The sequence below is a fragment of the Ammodytes marinus genome (genome assembly GCF_949987685.1).
Source record: "Ammodytes marinus genome assembly, chromosome: 23".
Lineage (NCBI taxonomy): Eukaryota > Metazoa > Chordata > Actinopteri > Uranoscopiformes > Ammodytidae > Ammodytes > Ammodytes marinus.
This window is the reverse complement of record NC_137227.1, coordinates 11,191,603-11,209,822: the sequence shown is the minus strand read 5'-3', so window position 1 is coordinate 11,209,822 and position 18,220 is coordinate 11,191,603. Positions and strand designations below refer to the sequence as shown.

Sequence of the window (18,220 nt, the reverse complement as noted above, 5' to 3'; positions counted from 1 at the left end):
CACCGAAGGCTTAGCTCATGTAGATGCACCTTCAGTGTTGTTGTAATAACTCAGAATTCCTCAATGGGGGGGGGGGGGTGTCAGAAGTTACGCAGTATATCTTTAACATTTTGCTATTTTTGGTCCGAACACCAGCTGTGATAAACTTAAGCAGTACAAGCTGTGTGGAGGTGGGGAGGGGGTTTGAAGGTGCAGTAGTTGAACAGCAGAAGCAGCAGGCAGAGGGCATCACTTGCACTTGGACCAAGGATCAGGACCTGTGCATGTTGTGGGACTACACCAGCAGGCTGGCATCCTAGCATACATTTTCTATATTTAAATAAATAAAGAACATGTTTCATTTAGCGTGGTTGTTCCTTTTAGTGTCTGTCTTTGGCAGAATTTGCTGTCCACCAGCTAAAGTGACAGTTTTGAGTGGCCACGGTTAAAAAAAGAGCTTGTTGGGTTGTGCATTTGGCCACTGTCACTCATGTCATGACTTGTTAGCTTCTCTTTCCATCAATCTGAGTTTCACAGTCACTTTTCATTTGCTCCCCGGGGGCTGGTCGTCACCATTTCTCTCTCCTTATAAACACGGAGCTTTTGTCTTCTGTCAATTTCAACCTCACCTCACTCCGCTGCACTTTATTGGCACAAAAGCAAACAAAAGATTTTAACATGAAATTGCTTCTAAGTGCATTCGCTTTATTTGTGAATCAGTGTTTTGGACTCTGCTGCGCACTCCAAAAGTGAGCATCAATTTGGAATTCATCATCTTTTGTGTTGAAACAACAACAGTGACAAAATGTATTCATAAATCCATTGAAAAATAACAAGTTATTTATTTCACAATCTCTTTATCTGTGTGGCCTGCACTGTCATGTCCATGCCCCTTTCCCTAGCCTCTAGCCATATATAGACAGGAGTACTTTTTATATAGTTATAATACATAATTTAATTTCAGTGAGCGATTACATTCGTTCAGAGCCCATACCATGTTTGCCTCCACCGTCCTTGATTTGATCTCACACATACAGAGAAGTGTACAGCTGTGACGGGTTGTCACAAATGTTTTGTTGAAATACTTTGGGTGGTTGACAGTTACTCTCTATACTCGTGTGGTTATGAAGGCAATACGTGCTTGCTCGCTGAATAAAGTCCTCAATAGATTTAAGGTAGGAAAAAATACCACAATATTACGAAGAAATCGACTTAAAAATGGGAAAATAAAGACAATATTGTTTGTTTTTTTGCCAGAAATATGGTGACTCAACGCTATGGCAGTTTGTGAGATTGCAATTTTTGCTGTTGTGCTGTATTGTACTGTAGGATGGATGTTGGTTGACCAAAACCTAAAAAAATAAATATAAATGAACCAATACCTTTGTAGATTGACTGAAACTCCTTAACCTGCTGGTTTTTTAATACAAGGCTGACATGTGTTCGATTCTTCTTCAGTTTCTACTTTCTACTCAACGACACTTCATTATATAACACTGTCAGCCTCATCAGCCATTAGCGCAACGTGGGAGCACTTAGCATGGTGGCATATTGGAGTTTGAATAGCAGCCATGGAACATGGAATTTCGATGTTGTCGCGATGATGGACTAAATGAAGTAGACAGGCGAGTGTGACTCAGCCAGGGTGATTATTGCATTTCATTTGCGCATATATAGGAACTATACATCATGCAAGAGACTCTAAAAGTGTACAGATGAGGACTGCATTTTTGTTGCCATTTATTTTCTAAAGGGCTGGTTTACCCACCTCTCCTATTACCCCGCACATTGTATAAAATTAAAGGTGCAGTCAGGGACTTTGGAGAATGCTTGTTTTTAAAATCTCTTTATGTCAAAATCAGCGAATATCTCCTCATGATCTGCTACCTGTATGTAATATGTGTGTGTAAATACACAGCCTAGTAGGCTCTGAAAATGGGTACGTAAACAAAGGGGACCCACCGTAGCTAGCAACATGCTTGTTTACAGAGGACTGTGTATTAACGCACAAAGTACGTACAAGTAGCGGATCGCGAGGAGATATTCACTGATTTGACTGAAAATTATTTTGACAACAAGCATTCTCCAGAATTGGTGACTCCACCTTTACAACTGTGCTGCATATGCACAAATAAGCTTTACTGCAGCGCTGCCGAACTGTATTCATGTGCGTGTGTGTATGTGTGTGAGCATGTGCATGCATGGAGGCGTCTCCCCTCCCTTGACTGTGTGTGAGAACAAAGAGCAGCCGAAGAGAAAGGGAAGGAAACTGTCTGTTCGCTCAAAGTCGCCCTTGGAAAATGTTTTATTCCAGGTGTGTCTCTTCCAAGTGGAACAGCAGACACACTCATTTGAAATTGGAAAGAAAAAAGGCCAATTTCATGCAATAAAGAATGTATTTACAAAAATGCCGCGTCTAAATTAAAGGGGCAAATTTTCCTTTTCTGCATCACATGGATTCATATTCCGTTTTTTTTCTTCCACACTGCGTATTACATCTGTGCCGCTTGAAAACAAAGAGCGGCCCTGGCTATGAATAATGAAAGGGCCCAGTACAGTAGCTTGGCATGCCTCCTGCAGTCAAGCCAAGCCAACCACGACATCCACACACAGCACACCCACCACATGTTTATGGATGAGATGTCGCATATTCTGGCGTATACCCTAGGGACAGGTCGCAACTGGACCTAGCAAGCAAAAAACTAAAAAATAAATAAAGATTTTTCGCCATCTGCACCGCTGACATTTGCCACACCAACTGAGAGAGAGAGAGTGTGTGTGGGCATCTGGTGCTCACCTCTCGGCTTGTGCAGGATTCGGAAGTTGTCGTAATGTCATGCTGCCATGTGGTTTGTGTGCAGGAACCAAGTGTGAGCTAAATGACGTGTGGAATGCTTTTGGACTATCTTGTTCGTGTTAAAAGTGTGTGTGAGAATTCCTTTTTGTCTATTTTTTTTACACATCCTTGATATCGTAAGCTCAGCTCCGTCTCAACGATAGAAAAACTGACTCAGTCAAAGAAACATTTACCACCTCTCCATGCTCACTCAATGTTCGTGCACAGGAGGTTGGCATGGTAACGAACTCCGCTTTGCAAAAACACTTGGGCTTGTCTGTGTGAAAATCCATCAAAATCTGTCCCGACTTATTTTTGGATTGGAATATTTTGGTGGCCCTTTGGTGCTGAAAGACGTAAACTGGCATGGTGGTAATGTTGTTAGCACACATGCCTTCATATAGGCCCTCTCTCTGTGTGAAGTTTTACAATGTAGAAAACATTGGTAAGACTGACTGCTACTTCTGAGAATTAAATGGCTTGTAATTGAATGAACTACACCCAAAGGAATTCCTTGAAATAGGGCCTTTTGATCATATTATTGAATGGTAGCCGGAAATTCTGGCTTTATTTTAGTTAAGTGAACCTACTCCCTATTAACTAGCGGAATAATGCTTCTATCAAACACATTTCCACTTACATTTGAAGGGGCATACTTACGAGCGTCACTGTTGTCCATTGTGAGAGTTCTTACCACACCCAAGATGGCACTTTTTGTCCTTGCCAACATAAACCTGGAAATCTCTTCTCTTCTCTGGGCACCACCAGCCCACATTTCACTGCTTACATCAGCGCCTGGCCCAGAGCTTGGCTTTACAACAACACACACCTCCATACGGTTTGCTTAACCATGCAGCACCTTGCTTACTTCACGGATTTTGGCCCGGGAGAACAAAGGTTGCCAGGTTTGTGAAAGACCCCCTATTCAGTCACTGCTTGAGGGCTCCCTGTTTTCATTGGGGCTTTTGACGGACAGCGCGGCTCGGCTCGGCCCAATGTGTCAGAGTACATTTGCGTCCCCCTCTGTTTTGGTGAAGCCGCCCGGGTGTTTTCTACTTGTTTAGACTCTAACACTTTGCTCTGACCTCATTCTATTGCTGGGTGGCCCTTGGAACTGAATGGAACAAAATACAAAGGGGATGGAACATAGAGCAAGGCCAGTTAAAGGAGGGGAAAGACCGAAGAAAAAACCTTAAAGTCCAAAGAGAGAATTCTGGTAGTCCGCAGAGCTTTCTAAGAATGCTTACGGTAGCACAAAATGCTGTTGGGAGTTTATTTAGGTGTGTGTGTGTGTGTGTGTGTGTGTGTGGTGTGTGTGTGTGTGTGTGTGTGTGTGTGTGTGTGTGTGTGTGTGTGTGTGTGTGTGTGTGTGTGTGTGTGTGTGTGTGTGTGTGTGTGTGTGTGTGTGTGTGTGTGTGTGTGTGTGTGTGTGTGTGTGTTTGTGCACAAGTGGACACAGGTATGGTGTTTGCGAGCTACTGGGGCAATGCATGTGTTAAAGCCTGCTGCACCCACACCCACTCTATTCCTCCTCCTCCTAGAAGCTAAATTAAGTGTGACAGGGTATTAAAAGACGGACCAGAGCACTGGGTTCCTTCTTCAAGGAAGGGGGCTGGAGTTCGGATGAAAACTGTGTGTGTGTGTGTGTGTTTGTGGGTTTGATTAAAGGTGAAGTCAGCGATTCTGGAGAATGCTTGTCGTCAAAATCACTTTTTTAATGAATATTTCATCATGATCTGCCAAACAGCCTAGGCTCTGTAAAAAGGGTTTGTTGCTAGCTACGATGGGTTCCCTTTGTTTACATACCCTTTCTTTACATACCAGTTTACAGAGCCTAGGTTGTGTATTAACACCAGATCTTCAACGCACACACAGTACGGACAGGTACCAGATTGTGAGGATTTTATTCACAGATTTAGACAAAAAGTGATTTTGATAATAAGCATTCTCCGAAATCACTGCCTTTAATATCAAGAAGGTGCTGATGGCTTGGGACAGTGGCCAGGGTGTGGGTCTCCATGGATATACACAGCCTCTTTCAAGACCTGGCTGGAGGGGAGCAGAGAAACAGTCCAGACACTGAAAAAAGCTTGACAGCTAAAACACACCAAACCACAGTTATTCCTTATTCAAACTCAAGGTCTAAGGATAGTGGGTTACATTATTCCGTGCAGATTGTAAAGCACTTAAGGTTAGGATTTGTTATTTTGGGCTAATAAATAAAATTGGCTTGAGATGCCTATTCAGCACAAGTTATTTTTTTCTGATATAGAACCTCTTAAAAGGTGTTTTCTGTAGTCATTTCCTTTTGCAAACCCAAGGTCTAAGGATTATATGGTACCGGATGTAAAGTCCTTTGTGATTTGTAATTTTAGGCCGTATATAATTAACGTTAATGCATCATGGCCGGGTTACTCTCATCCAAAAGGTTTTCTCGCATGTAGGATGCACTGAAAGCTTTGCCTGGGATGAAGTGAGCTGAAGTAAAAGCAAATACAAGCAGGGAAAGCAAATAGGGCTTTATTCTGTGGGTTTTGTGTACGGAAAACAAGAGTGGAAGCATGTTTACCCTTTTCCATTAGTTTTTTTTCTTTTTCTCGGTCGGTACAGAAAGCGCTGCCTCGACTGCATTTTGTGCTGATAATGAAAAGTGGGTTTTGTTTTCTATAATGACTTACTGAGCTATCTGCCACCATGAGCAAACATTTCTTTAAGGTATACAACTCCTACAACATTTAGGAACTGCACAACACAGCCAGTCAGTAAAGCAGCTACTGCCTACCCACCATTTTCGTTTAGCTGTTGTTGTATACTCTCACAAATGCAGCATGACACCCCCCTTATTCAGCTCCTCCATGTTATTAGTCAGCTCAAGAATAAAAAAAAAATCTCCCATGATGTTCGAAAAAACCAAAACTATTTTGCCAACTACATTCTGTCTTCCAGTCGCTAGCAAGCTAAAGCTAGCTCTTTCTCCAAAGCTAGCAAGTCTTGTTGAATGCACTTCCCCATTCATTTTATTATAAGTAGGAAACTTTGAACCAACACGATTCTTGGAAGCATGTGTGAGGTGTAGAACCAGGCACTAGACAGGCTAAAAGAAAGAGTTGATTATTACACTGTTACATCCCCGTTAACCCAAATTGACATTTGTCCCAAAAGAGAGACATGGACTGAGGGATAATCTCATGAGGTAGTGGGAGGCGGGCCTCAGTGTTGAGAATTGCCGGATTCGCTTAGCAAGTCCACTAATGATGCATCGCGGCCAAAAAGCACCAAACTCAATTAGCCGTGTCAGTTGGTCCGTTTGGTTGCATCAAGCGTGTTGGTCCTAATGTATTTACATAGGCCTCAGTTCCTGGCTCTTGGCCTGTTGGATTGGATAACAGCGATGATGCTTTCAGATTAAGGCAAATATTTGGGCTGCTGATCTGAGCCAATATGTTGTACCCATAATCGATCACTTGTGACAAGGATTCAAACATTTGACAACGCCTTCCTCTCATAACTGAGTTGAATATGACCAAACAGACATAAACATACTCCTGGCATCATTGGAAGTCAACCTTTATGGTGGTACCTACCTACTACTCCCATCTCTGCAATATTAGAAGTATTACTGCACAAAGATATATTCCCTCTTCTGTTGCTACTGCTACCGCTACTGATACAACCTAAACATAATTAGCGCACTTCCAAATGTATTGGACTGAAATCCAATGCATGTGTCCAATGAGAATCAATTTCAGGTTAAGTGCTTCGCATCAACAACTGTTATCGATCAAGTCATAATCAGAGTGCGATCAATCAAACTGAAGCTTCATATCCGAAGATCAGTGTAGACCTGGGTGGAAGGGATTTCCCTTGGATGGACAACGGAGTTAATTGTGAATATTGTTTCAATTCAGCCATTGTGTGCTGGATTTAAAGGTTGAGTCAGCAACTCTGGAGAACGCTTGACAATATCACTTTGGATCAAAATCATTCAATATCTATTCAATACTCAAACGAATCAAGTGTTAATACTCAACCTAGGCTTGTTGCTAGCTACTGTGGACCCCCTTTGTTTACATACCAGTTTACAGAGCCTAGGCTGTGTATTAACACCATATTTTTTTTTCAATTTACAAAGACAGTATGGATAGCTCGCAGATCCTGATATGATATTCACTGATTTTGACAAGTGCTTTTGACAACAAGTGTTCTCTAGAATCACTGACTCCACCTTTTATTCCATGCTTTATTTCCCAGCCAAGTGTTTTATGTCGATAAACTTTTTCTTTTCAAATTCATAATTTCCATAATATTTCCTTCTGCCTTTGATTGGTGGTGTTGTAATAACCCTGCTCAATTCCCGGGGAGTAGATATTGTGCTGTGAAAAAAATACATCAATAGCACCTAATTACATGGTGGAAAAAAATTCTCGCTAAGTGCCTGCAGTCTATAGCCTGGCTCCGCCAGCCTACCTACTTCTGCCCAAATTTCATTTTCCCTTCAGTAGTCAGTCTGGGGCTGGGGTGTATTAGTGGGATCCTGCTCGAACAGATTTCTGAGTGTCCAATCAGCGAACAGAGCGAGTGGCTGAGAACGATGACGTCTAAGTCGCGCTCCAGTTTCAGTTGAATGCTACGACCAAACGTTATGCGATTGGTTGGCTGATCCAGAGTGGCACTGGGCAGATCCAATAGTTTTAAACTTCAAAAGACACCCGCCTCCAAGTGAGTGAACGTTTGGCAAATAGAGCAGTTCCAGACCTTCTGTACAAATGAAATGAAGTACGATGGTCTGGTAGCACCAGGCTATGCAGTCTACTTAAAAGTCTGAAGAATTGGCAACATAAATAATAATAAAAAAAAGACATAACATTTCTCTACACTTGGTCACATGTGACGTTTTACGCATAGCACGTAGTTTAGACTGTGCATGAACCCTGCTTGTTGGGAAACAGGGAAGAGACAGTGTATTATAATAATGTACATGGATAAATAATGTATCTCCTTGGTGTAATTAGAGCGGCTCCCCCGAATGCATTTGCCCAAATTGGACCCTGAGAGTATTCCCACTGTGTTTAATGTTGCATTTAATACTTGTAACGCTCTGCTCCACTTAACCAAGTCATCTTTAACTCCCATTAACAAAACAGTCGCATGCATTGCCGGATTGGTAATAGCAGCTTTTTTTTTAATGACGCACACATTTATTCGGTTGAGCGTGGTATACATAGTCTTATATAATAGAATAGAAACCTTTATTGTCATTATACACTGCGCAACAAGATTAAAATGAGCATCTCCTTTTAGGTGCATAAAAAATAAAATAGAAATTCAACCAACATTCATACCAGTAAATTATCAGCTGATATTGTGCCAGTTATTAGTTAAATTTAATAAATTTTAGGCACCATTTTAGCAATTTTTTTTGTATGCACCTTTAACAGAAGCTCATTTTAATCCCGTACATTATCATGAACATTTGTGACAAAGCAGAAATAAAAAGAGACCGAAATGTTAGGAAAAGGAGGGGGAGAGAGACAGAGGAAGAGTGATGGGGATTATGATAATGCTGTGGGGAGCAGCTGTTAGGCTGTGGCTAGCAGCTGTATCCACTGAAGGAGATGAAGTTTATGCCAGGACAGGAGAGACTCTGTCCAGGCCATCATGACAGGCTATGGTAGCCAGGATAGACACACAAAGAAATACACAAGTGCAAATGTTTTAAGTGTTGAAAGTAATCAGGTGATCATTTATTTATTTAACATAGTAGGTGCTAAAAGTCAGAATATCTCTGCCTCTTCTGCATTGATTTAAAAAAAAGAAAGAAGAACAGTTTACAAATATACTTTCCTTTCCAAAACAAACTAATATAATTAGCAAAGTGAGGCTTAGACAATAGCTCCATTCACTGTTGGTTTTTATCTTTTCATGGGCTTTTTTGACAGTAAAAAAAGAAAGAATTATCAACAGACAATAGTGTGTTTAATTGAAAAATATCAACTCATTAATCACCAAAACAAATCTCTATGCGACTATGTTTTAACTAATTGAATAAATTAAAATGGCTCATTTACTACATCTGCATGTTGAATTTTGCTGAAAGGCCACAATTCATTTGATGCAAAATAAATCAACAAAACAGAGTGTAGGATTGTGCTTTGTGAAAGAATGGGCTCATTTTTATTCATCTCCATTTAATAATTATGAAATTAAGAAATGATACGGAAGAATGAAAGTGTGAGTCAGCAGCAGATAATATATTTTCCACACCGATGCAGCAAACTAAGACAAATGGCCAAGTTCGGCATGCGAGAAAAACACATCTGTTATCATTGATGCACTTGATGTGGCCACTTCTTTGCGTGAGGAAGGGGAAATTGTTACCATCCACTGACTGGTTGAGGAGTCATGAAAGGGGGTACACATGGACTAATAGCATAGGAAACAAAGAGAGGGTTGCCATTTTTAATTGCCATGTTTATTCAGTGTTTTTCCATAATTTTTTTTTACAGAAAGGATATTATATAATGATGCCATGATGTTACAAGATGTACGCAGATAAGGATACAATTTTATAATCTGTGAAGAATAAGACAGTATGACTCTTCACACATGCACTTGGCAACACTTCACACAGGTGGTCTCTTAGCATAACATAGCTCCACCCTGATGTTAAAGGTGGAGTCAGCGATTTTGGAACGTGTGTTGCCTATAGGCTCTGTAAACTGACCTGTTGCTAGCTGCGGTGGGCCAACTTTGTTGACATACCCTTTGTTTATACCAGTTTACAGATACTAGGCTGTGTTTTAACACCTGTTTTTTTCCAGCACACACCCAGTACAGACCGGTAGCAGATCGTGAGGAGATATTCACTGATTTTGACTAAATGTGATTTTGTCAAGTTAACAAGTGTGTTCCAGAATCACTGACTCCACCATTAAGTTTCTCCTTCTAGTTTTTCCGCCTAGAAAGATTTTACTGGGTCTTAAGGAACACAGAGCAACATCTGTCCGCCTTACAGCAGAAGAGGTGTCCCCAGCCCTACCATGCATCTACTCATCCATCTTTCTTCTTGTTTTTCAAGCTGTCAGACAGGACACAGCAAGTGTTTCATTCCGTAACAGCCGGCATGCAAGAGATAGGAACATCACACATCATCCCTCTGTTTCTGAATTCAAAGACATCTGCTCTGTGATGCCTCTGTGTCTCTGCTGCACTTCAGGGGCATATGGTGGTAATTTACTTTTAAGATTAAAGAGCAGTCTATCCCCGGTCGGCGATTATCTAGTTGCCCCTTTGACAGTCAAAATTGCACTGATGGTTTTATCATTGGTATCAACGGTTATAAAAAAGGGAATTTGTTAATCATTGAGGTTATTTTTGTTTTATTTGGCTTGCAGTGTCGTATGTTGTTGACTAGAGGATACTTAAATTGCCAGCCACTATTTAAAGAAATTAGATTTTTTAATGTATGCCCTTTTGGAACCAGGCTTCCTTCTGTTTGCTACAGTTTTAGTTCTGCACAAACAACTTAATTCAAACTCCAACTAATTGCAAAACCCCAGTTTGGTAAGAGAAAGAATTTTCTAATAAAGATGTGGGTATTCCTCACAACTGGAATTAAAAGTCACTACGAATAACTTTTAAATGTTCATGTAACAGTCCCATTTTGCCTCTGAGGATCATACATGACAGTAAATGAGACCATCAGTGAGAACAACATTATTATTATATAGTTTTATTAATGCCTTTGCCCAGGTCCAAATACACGGCAACTCAGATGAAACGATTTACGGCAGGCAGACTGGAACATCCTGTGTTTATGAACAAAACTAAACTATGACCTTGCTTCACTGTCTTCATATTGTTATTGTTAATTTGACTAGTTGGTTAACATTTGGTGGAGACCAAAACAGAGCTAAAAGAAGAGTGAATATTGAACTTGGAATGCTATATTGCTCCAAAACGCCATGATAGTCATGGTATAAAAAAGATTTTCTACTCGAAATTTTCTGCATATGAAGAATTCAACAAAGTTAATTTCCCACCATGGATTGGGCTAGAAAAAACGGACAGTACACCACATTGGATGCCTTCATTCCATTGGCTTTTACCTTAGTAAAGGATGATTAGCACATCTAGTTTCTCTGCTTGCATGGGAGGATTAAAGTACTTGTCTGGTTACGGTCATGAACCTCGTCAGGTGTCCTCCTGAAGACCAAGACAGATCACTCAGTCAAAGCCGAGATAAGTTGGGTTTTTCGTTCCCATGCGGCCCCATAACAAACCCCACCAGACCCCATCGCCTCGCCCCCAGTAAGCCACTCTGATCGATGGACAGATTTGAGGGCCAGAAGGCTTGTCTCAATCCCTCAGCTGCATCGATTACCATCCCCATTACAGCCCTCACACTCCCAATCTCCCTGTCCTATTTTCGTTTGTAATGCCTCACTCTCTTGTTTCCCTCCTACATCCATCTCCATCTCCAGCCCCTTCCCTTTCCCTTTCTTGGCAATTCTCTTAGCTATAATTCTGCTTTCGCTCTCTGTCTTTGTTTCATACATGCATATATTTTCAACTCTTTTTACTCGTTTCAGCCTTTTTTGTCTCTTTTTCCCTTGATGTCTCGCCATCTTTCCTTTTATCTCCCACTCTATCGTATATCTCTCCTCTGCGCTTCTTCTCCCTCCCCCCACACTCCCTCGCTTTCTCAGTCCCAAAAGGCCTAGGGGCGCCCAGCAGTGGATTATCACACATCTAAGGAACTCAGCTATATGTCCTGTTGGTCCAATTAGTTGTCAGATCGGCGCATCACTCAATCTACCGAAGTCCCCACGGACAAGATCCTCCATACGTAGGGATATGTATTTGTGTGAATCGGTGGTTTGTGGTTACACGTATGTCGATGACAGCCTTTGAGGGGGATGCAGTTCGATTACAGTTATGTGTGTTACCAAAGATAGCCCATTGTTGTGGACGCACCCCATAATTGGTAGAATCGGGGGAGGGTGGATGCACGTGCATTTGTGGGAACATTGCCGGCGCTATCTGTTCCAGCGTCTTCATTGGAAAACAGGCCAACAATGTGATCAGAGCCAATTATAGCAATTGCTCAGATATTCATGGGAGGACAGCGGAAAACTTGAAAAGAGGGAGAAAAAACAGCAGAGCCTTAAAGGAGCCTGAAGATCAAAAAAAGAGAAGATGCAAACAACAAAAGACCTGTTAGACATGAAGGAGGGGGAGGAAATGACATGGAATTGGGCAAAAGTGGGTAAGGTAAGCAGTGAAAAGTTTGTGGTTCAAAAGGACATTTGGAAATGGCATAAACTTTCAGATCAAACATGAACCAAACAAGCACACATTTTCGGCAATTTACCTTTGTTGTTGGGTAAAACGTCCTTGGAAACTCCTCTGGAAAGTACCCTTTGGACTGATACCAGCATGATATTTAGGTCTTTATTTCACAATATTTCACTGGCTAGTTTGCTTTCCTGGTTGGTTTGCATAAAACCCGGTCACACGATCATCTGATCTGCTTATATTTATATGTGCCACAATAAAAAAAAGAGAGACCCCATTTGTGGCCAAGGCTAACTGCAGTGGAGCTAGCTTAAACTGCTGCATTGGATTTTTAGGGAACTACTTTTTTGTTAATTTCATTCAGACTCAAAGACAGTTAGGATACATTTAGAACTGTCTAATGATTCTGATCTACCCAGAGTTTGAATTTCCCCAAACTTTACAATAGAGTTGTCAATATAATGAAACATCTGAATCATGATCACCACCAGTAATCAACAGAAAAAGCACAAACAACTGAAATGTTTACAATGGAACTCCTCGGATATTGTAAAGAATAATAATGTGGAAATAATTTTCTTTATTGAATACGAACCACAATTCACCTGGTATCCAGATGTGCTCAAATTGCACCTGTATGGACGGACTCTTGTGAGGTCAGCACAAGCACTTTTTCCATGGACATTGGAGAGGGAAGGCAGAAGCAAAGACCCATGTAATTGTCCCTCCACTCTTTCTCGCCTGAGCAGTTTAATGAATGGTGGCAATCTCAACCTACTGTTAAAACGGTAACGAGTTTGATGGGTCACCGGCTGGCCTCCAGATAAAGAGTGCGGTCAAGGTCCAACACAAAAACGACTTTGACCAGATGTGACTATTCAGTGGGCGGCTGGTATCCCCAACCATTAACACGGCCCTGGGAAATGATGGTGGTAATGGGGTTCATTTGGTTGAATGAAGCCCTATATTTTATACAAGCGTGCGCATGTGTGTGCTTGAGCAAGCAAGTGCAGGATGTAGAAAAGGCACTGAAATGTTCTTTGGCTAACCAGGCCAGGGGGGGGGGGGGGGTCTCGCACAATTGGATGGAGCATTTGTATTGCACTGTTTTCACTTTGAAAATGAATGAGTGCATTCTTTTATCCCAGAGCCTTGGAGTCTGTCTGTCTTTATTCCACACCCCACCCTCCCAAGTCCCTTTCTTTCTTTAACGTGTTCTCCCTCCGTCTTCTCCTTCAATGGCTGATTGATAGCACTCCGTTGAGACCCGGTTGATGGGAATGTCTCGGGGACAAACGGTGGCTGTCAAGCGGGAGTTCATGGTCAAGTCGGCTTCTCAATGGGGTCTCTTGTAAGCTCTTGTATGAAGTCATCCAGGGGTCCTGACCACCCTGTTGACTTTTCCCCAATAAAAAGCCATTAGGCTCCTTTGTCCGCTAGCTTACAAACAAGAGACCCACACTGGCCCATTATGTGGTTGTGGTATTTACAAGGTGGCTACAATGGAGCGATACTTCCTCAAACCACAGTTTGATCAGGCTAGGTCAACCAAGTTCATCGCAAACTTCCTTGCAATAAGTTATGGAAATGGACAGAGGATATAGAAGAATAAGAATGAACTCCCAGTCTTAGATTGACATGTTTTCCAATATTTCCTAACTATGGTTCTTTGATTCATTTGTATTGAGCAACAACTTCCTGGCATGGCATTGCATTTCCAAAAAAAACTGTTTTTTTCTTTTTTCTTTTTCTTACCACTCTGCTTAAATTATCAGCCTGTGCCAGTTTTGCCCTTTAGCCCAATAATCAGTTGCTAGAAGCTGCCAAGTTGTCTTCAACGACCTGCTCCGTACACTTAAAGGCAATGGAGGAATCTTTCTGGCTTCTGTGCTGTTCAGCAGTTTTGTCAGTGTGGCGACGTACGCCGCTGCCAAATAAACGCTCCCCTCTCTGCCTCCTGCCAGGAGTGATTTATGCCAAATACATCCTTGCCCTGTCCACTTCATCCCTAAAGAAAAATCATTTTCCAATTGAGCCGAACTAAGGCCCTGGAAGATCGACTCTACGCAGGCACAGAGAGGCAGAATATTTTATCGGCATTGGCATTTGGGGTGAATGATGCGTATTTCAATCTCATGGGGCTGGCACACTGTCTTTTTTCCATTCTCCTCCCTTGCACACTAGACAAGAGGATGCTATTTGATGTGCGACACACTCCAAACTATAATTATAGATGTATATTGTAGAACAGTGCTTACCCGTAACCAGCAGGGCAAAATGTATTTTGTGTCAGAGGAAGGATGTGAGCTGTTAGAGGATATTACATTTTTATGTGGGTGCTGTTTTTCTCACCCCAGCAGTGGGACCGCTGTGCATGCTCTGTATGTATTGACAGAAAATGAGACTGGCTGATAACACTAGCCAAGTGTTTTTGTGCTTTGTAGACATTGTCAAGTTGTTATGCTGCATATCTCCACAATCGGAAAAACAGTCAAGTCAAGTAGTGTTTGAATGCACAGTATATTCAGACAATGTGATTACAATTAGAGCTGAACAATTCATTCATTAGTTGAGTATTTGATAATGTGCCACTTCAGTCACTTAAGCGAGTCCATTCCAACTTCTCCTCTGCGAGGGTTTACTGCTTTATATCATAATGAATTGAATCTGGATGGGTGTTTTGCATAACCCACACGTTCTGTTTATAGACAACGAGACCGATGATTACTTGATTATTCAAGAATATGATGGGCAGATTAATCAATAATAGAAATAAATTAGTAAACCCTTTGTAAAAATGAGCTTTTAAAGGTCAGATATGTAACATTTACAAACATATTATCATATTTTGCATTTGGGTGGGAATGTAACCGGACACATTTGACTTTCCCAGAAGTTTTCCGTTGCCTATATAACATCAAGTAAATGTATTGCTGCAGCTCACTTTTACCGCCACTGGCGCCCGTCATCGAAAAAGGAATGTCTGAATTCTGTATAGTGGACCTTTTTAAATATATCAAACGGATCAAAAAGCTTTTTAGACCCCACAGACAATTATCACTTAACTCTGTTAGTTTTACACAGCCCTTTTAGCTACTTTGACACATTATTTTTGACTTTTTGGCCTGAAACTCCCAGTGACCTCAATTCCAGCAGAGTGAAGCTGTTTCCAGCAAAAAAGCTTTGATAAACCCACTTCCCTCCGTAGATGCCCAGCACTTAACAGCTGAACAAGTTTGCAACTATAGCTGGTGGACACAGTCAAACATTTAGACACTAAAGATGAGAATTTTTACTTCTGGAGTTCATGGGGACTAAAGTACACCTGGAAATAGACGTATATTTGTCACATAGCCAGAAGAAAATCGATTGATACTCGCAGTTGTTCAGCTTTCAGCTTGTTCTGACTACACACACACACACACACACACACACACACACACACACACACACACACACACACACACACACACATACAAATCAATCAATGCAGCTTTAAAAAACTGTGGCTTAAATTTTCAATTGGAGGCTTAAAGTGGAAGGGAAAAAAAGAGACACCAATAATGGCTTGGGGAAGGCACAAGTACTAAGTGTGCAGCATGGTGGATCTGATCCTTATGTCAAGGGACCAGGGCTGTTTTTGCATGGTAAAGAAAAGTGTCAAGCTTTTGCACCAGCATGTCATTAGGGAAGGGACAGCTGTGCAGAGGCGGACAGCCCTGTTTCCAGGGACACGGCTTTGAGTCACAGTATAGGCCAAACGACCAATCAGGGAACACTCTCTATATGCTGCAAGACTCATAGAGCCTCACACATGGGCTCTTTTGCAAAAAAAAATCCGATATGGATGGTGTGTTATTCCTCATCAGCAAAGAAAGTTCTTCTGACAGAAAAGTAACAGGTTGTAGCCTACGCCGCTGCTGCATCAGTTAGCTAGGTCGCTATCAGCCCCTGGAAAATGGGCTGCTGCTGCTGCTGCTCTGGGAAAAGTCCTCTATTCTGGTGTCTCTGGACTCCGCAAAACATATTTTTTGGAAGCCAAGCTCCGCCAGAGTTGGAACTCCTGAGTTTCTGGGGTTGCTTTGAGCCAAGCGCCTGGAGACTCTACTGTAGTGGCTTTGATGTCATTCTGGATTGTGGAAATTGGTCCAGTTCGCTCTCTCTCTCTCTCTCTCTCTCTCTCTCTCTATAAGCTCATTTAGTCTGTCCCCAGCTGTGGTTCTACCGCTTTGACCAACTCTTAGTTAAGTGCGGGGAAAAAATCACCCCGCTTTTAAGACACAGTTAAAGACCAGCCACACCCCGCCTCGGTGGAAGGTTCTTTAAAAATTGCTTTTGGGTTTTCTTTTTTAATACTTACTGAAATTCGATGCCACGGGCTGTGTGGCTTCACCCTGACCCAATATGAAGGCTCTACTTTAAGCCAGAGGGTGGCTTTTACGAGACTAAACATCCTGACAGGATGAAAACATATTTGGGCCTGTAGCCAGGTATTATAGCAAGTCAGCTGAAGAAGAGCACATCTCTTTTCGTCTTATCTGACAATGAAATCGAGCTCCTGAAGTTGTTAGCTGTCTTCCATTTTACCAGGGGCCACCTAGACTTTAAAATTGCCACACACTTGTTTTGCAAGTCACCCAAATAAATCAAGGAAACATGCATTTGGAAAATTCAGAATTGTGTAGTATCGTGATACAGGCTGAGCTTGCATTCCACATTAAGATGTATCAGGAGTTTCCACATTGCACAGAGTGTATACAGCTTGGGTCCTTGGGAGCAGCCACCTTCAACAAAGCCTGCTGTTGGCAACTGCCTCTGGGCTGGACCCCGAGGCCAATCAACTCCCTCTGTCTGAAGGCAGCGCTCGTTTCTCTCTTTTTCTGTCTCTCTCTCTCTCTCTCTCTCTCTCTCTCGCTCCACTACCTAGTACTGCGAGCCAGACCTGTCAATCACAATGCTAGGCCCGCACAGTGCTGCCTGACCCACTGGCACTCTCGCCATGGAAACGCAAATCCCAGCAGACCCTAGCTGTCAAGAACAGGAGTTCTCAGAAAAATGAAAGACAAGGGTGTCTGATCCAGTATACACACACGTGGGGTTTGTGCCCCAGTCTGAGCTATATCTCGGTCTTATGAATGATGCATCTCCTACCCTTTTATTTATCGTATTCTTTTGTGAAATGTTGAAATAATATTGTATCTTCCCTAAAATACCAAAACAAACTCATGAAAAAATAGAGGTTTTATAATAAAATGGCACAAAGAAAAATGTGTTTTAAGCTTCAATTTAGCTTGTATTAAGGATGCTAGAAGAAGCTGGAGAATGAACAATGTGTGCTCTCTTAAAATCAAAGTGGCAAACAGGACAGTTTTTTTGTTCAGCCTACTAGTTTCTCCAAGCGCCCTCAATCAATACCCGGTCTATTGACTGACCAATGGTGCTTTAAAACTAAGAATGCTTTATAAAAACCGTCCTTCAAGTCATGTTGCCTTGAACTGCGAGCATATTCCTTAAAAAGAAACTAGAGAAAGTAGAGGAATTGATTTTTATGAAATGTGAATTTGACCTTATGGGTTACACTTACAGCTCACCCTACTTTTTATTTTTCTTACTAAATATGTTCCAAAATATGTCAAAGAATGAAACTGAGTAAGGGAAAGAAAAAAAAAATCTTTCTTTAATTTAAATATATAGTTTGTGATATTTTTCTGTTTGATTAGGGATTCCTATGGGGGAAAAATGGTCGCCATTACATTATAGACTATAAAGTGACATTACTGGAGAACACATTTGTGATAGCACTGCAGCCCAACATTAGGAATCCTCTCTGTATGAAACTGTCATGTTACATTTACAGGTGCATAACATTCAATATGCCTTTTTCCGCGAGTGATTTGACAACCCTAATTTCATTCAACAACCCAGTAGTTAACAAACTTTAGTATCATTCCCAATGCAAAACAGGGTTGGCCTTGCTAGCATTGGAACACTGTTATTTGTTTATCGTCACCACCAAATCCAAATCAATGCATCTGTAATAGTTCCACTTTGTCGCTCATGGTCATCCTTTTCCATCCACCTTCATTGGCACTATGGTCCCGTGTTTGA

The 18,220-nt window shown here is 41.6% G+C and overlaps 1 protein-coding gene across 8 annotated transcripts in view; it reads left to right on the top strand.

The window, feature by feature from the left end:
* The window catches only part of sorcs2 (sortilin-related VPS10 domain containing receptor 2), a 272,090-nt gene that overhangs the window by 53,354 nt on the left and 200,516 nt on the right, over positions 1-18,220 (top strand). The gene's annotated exons all lie outside the window — the stretch shown is intronic.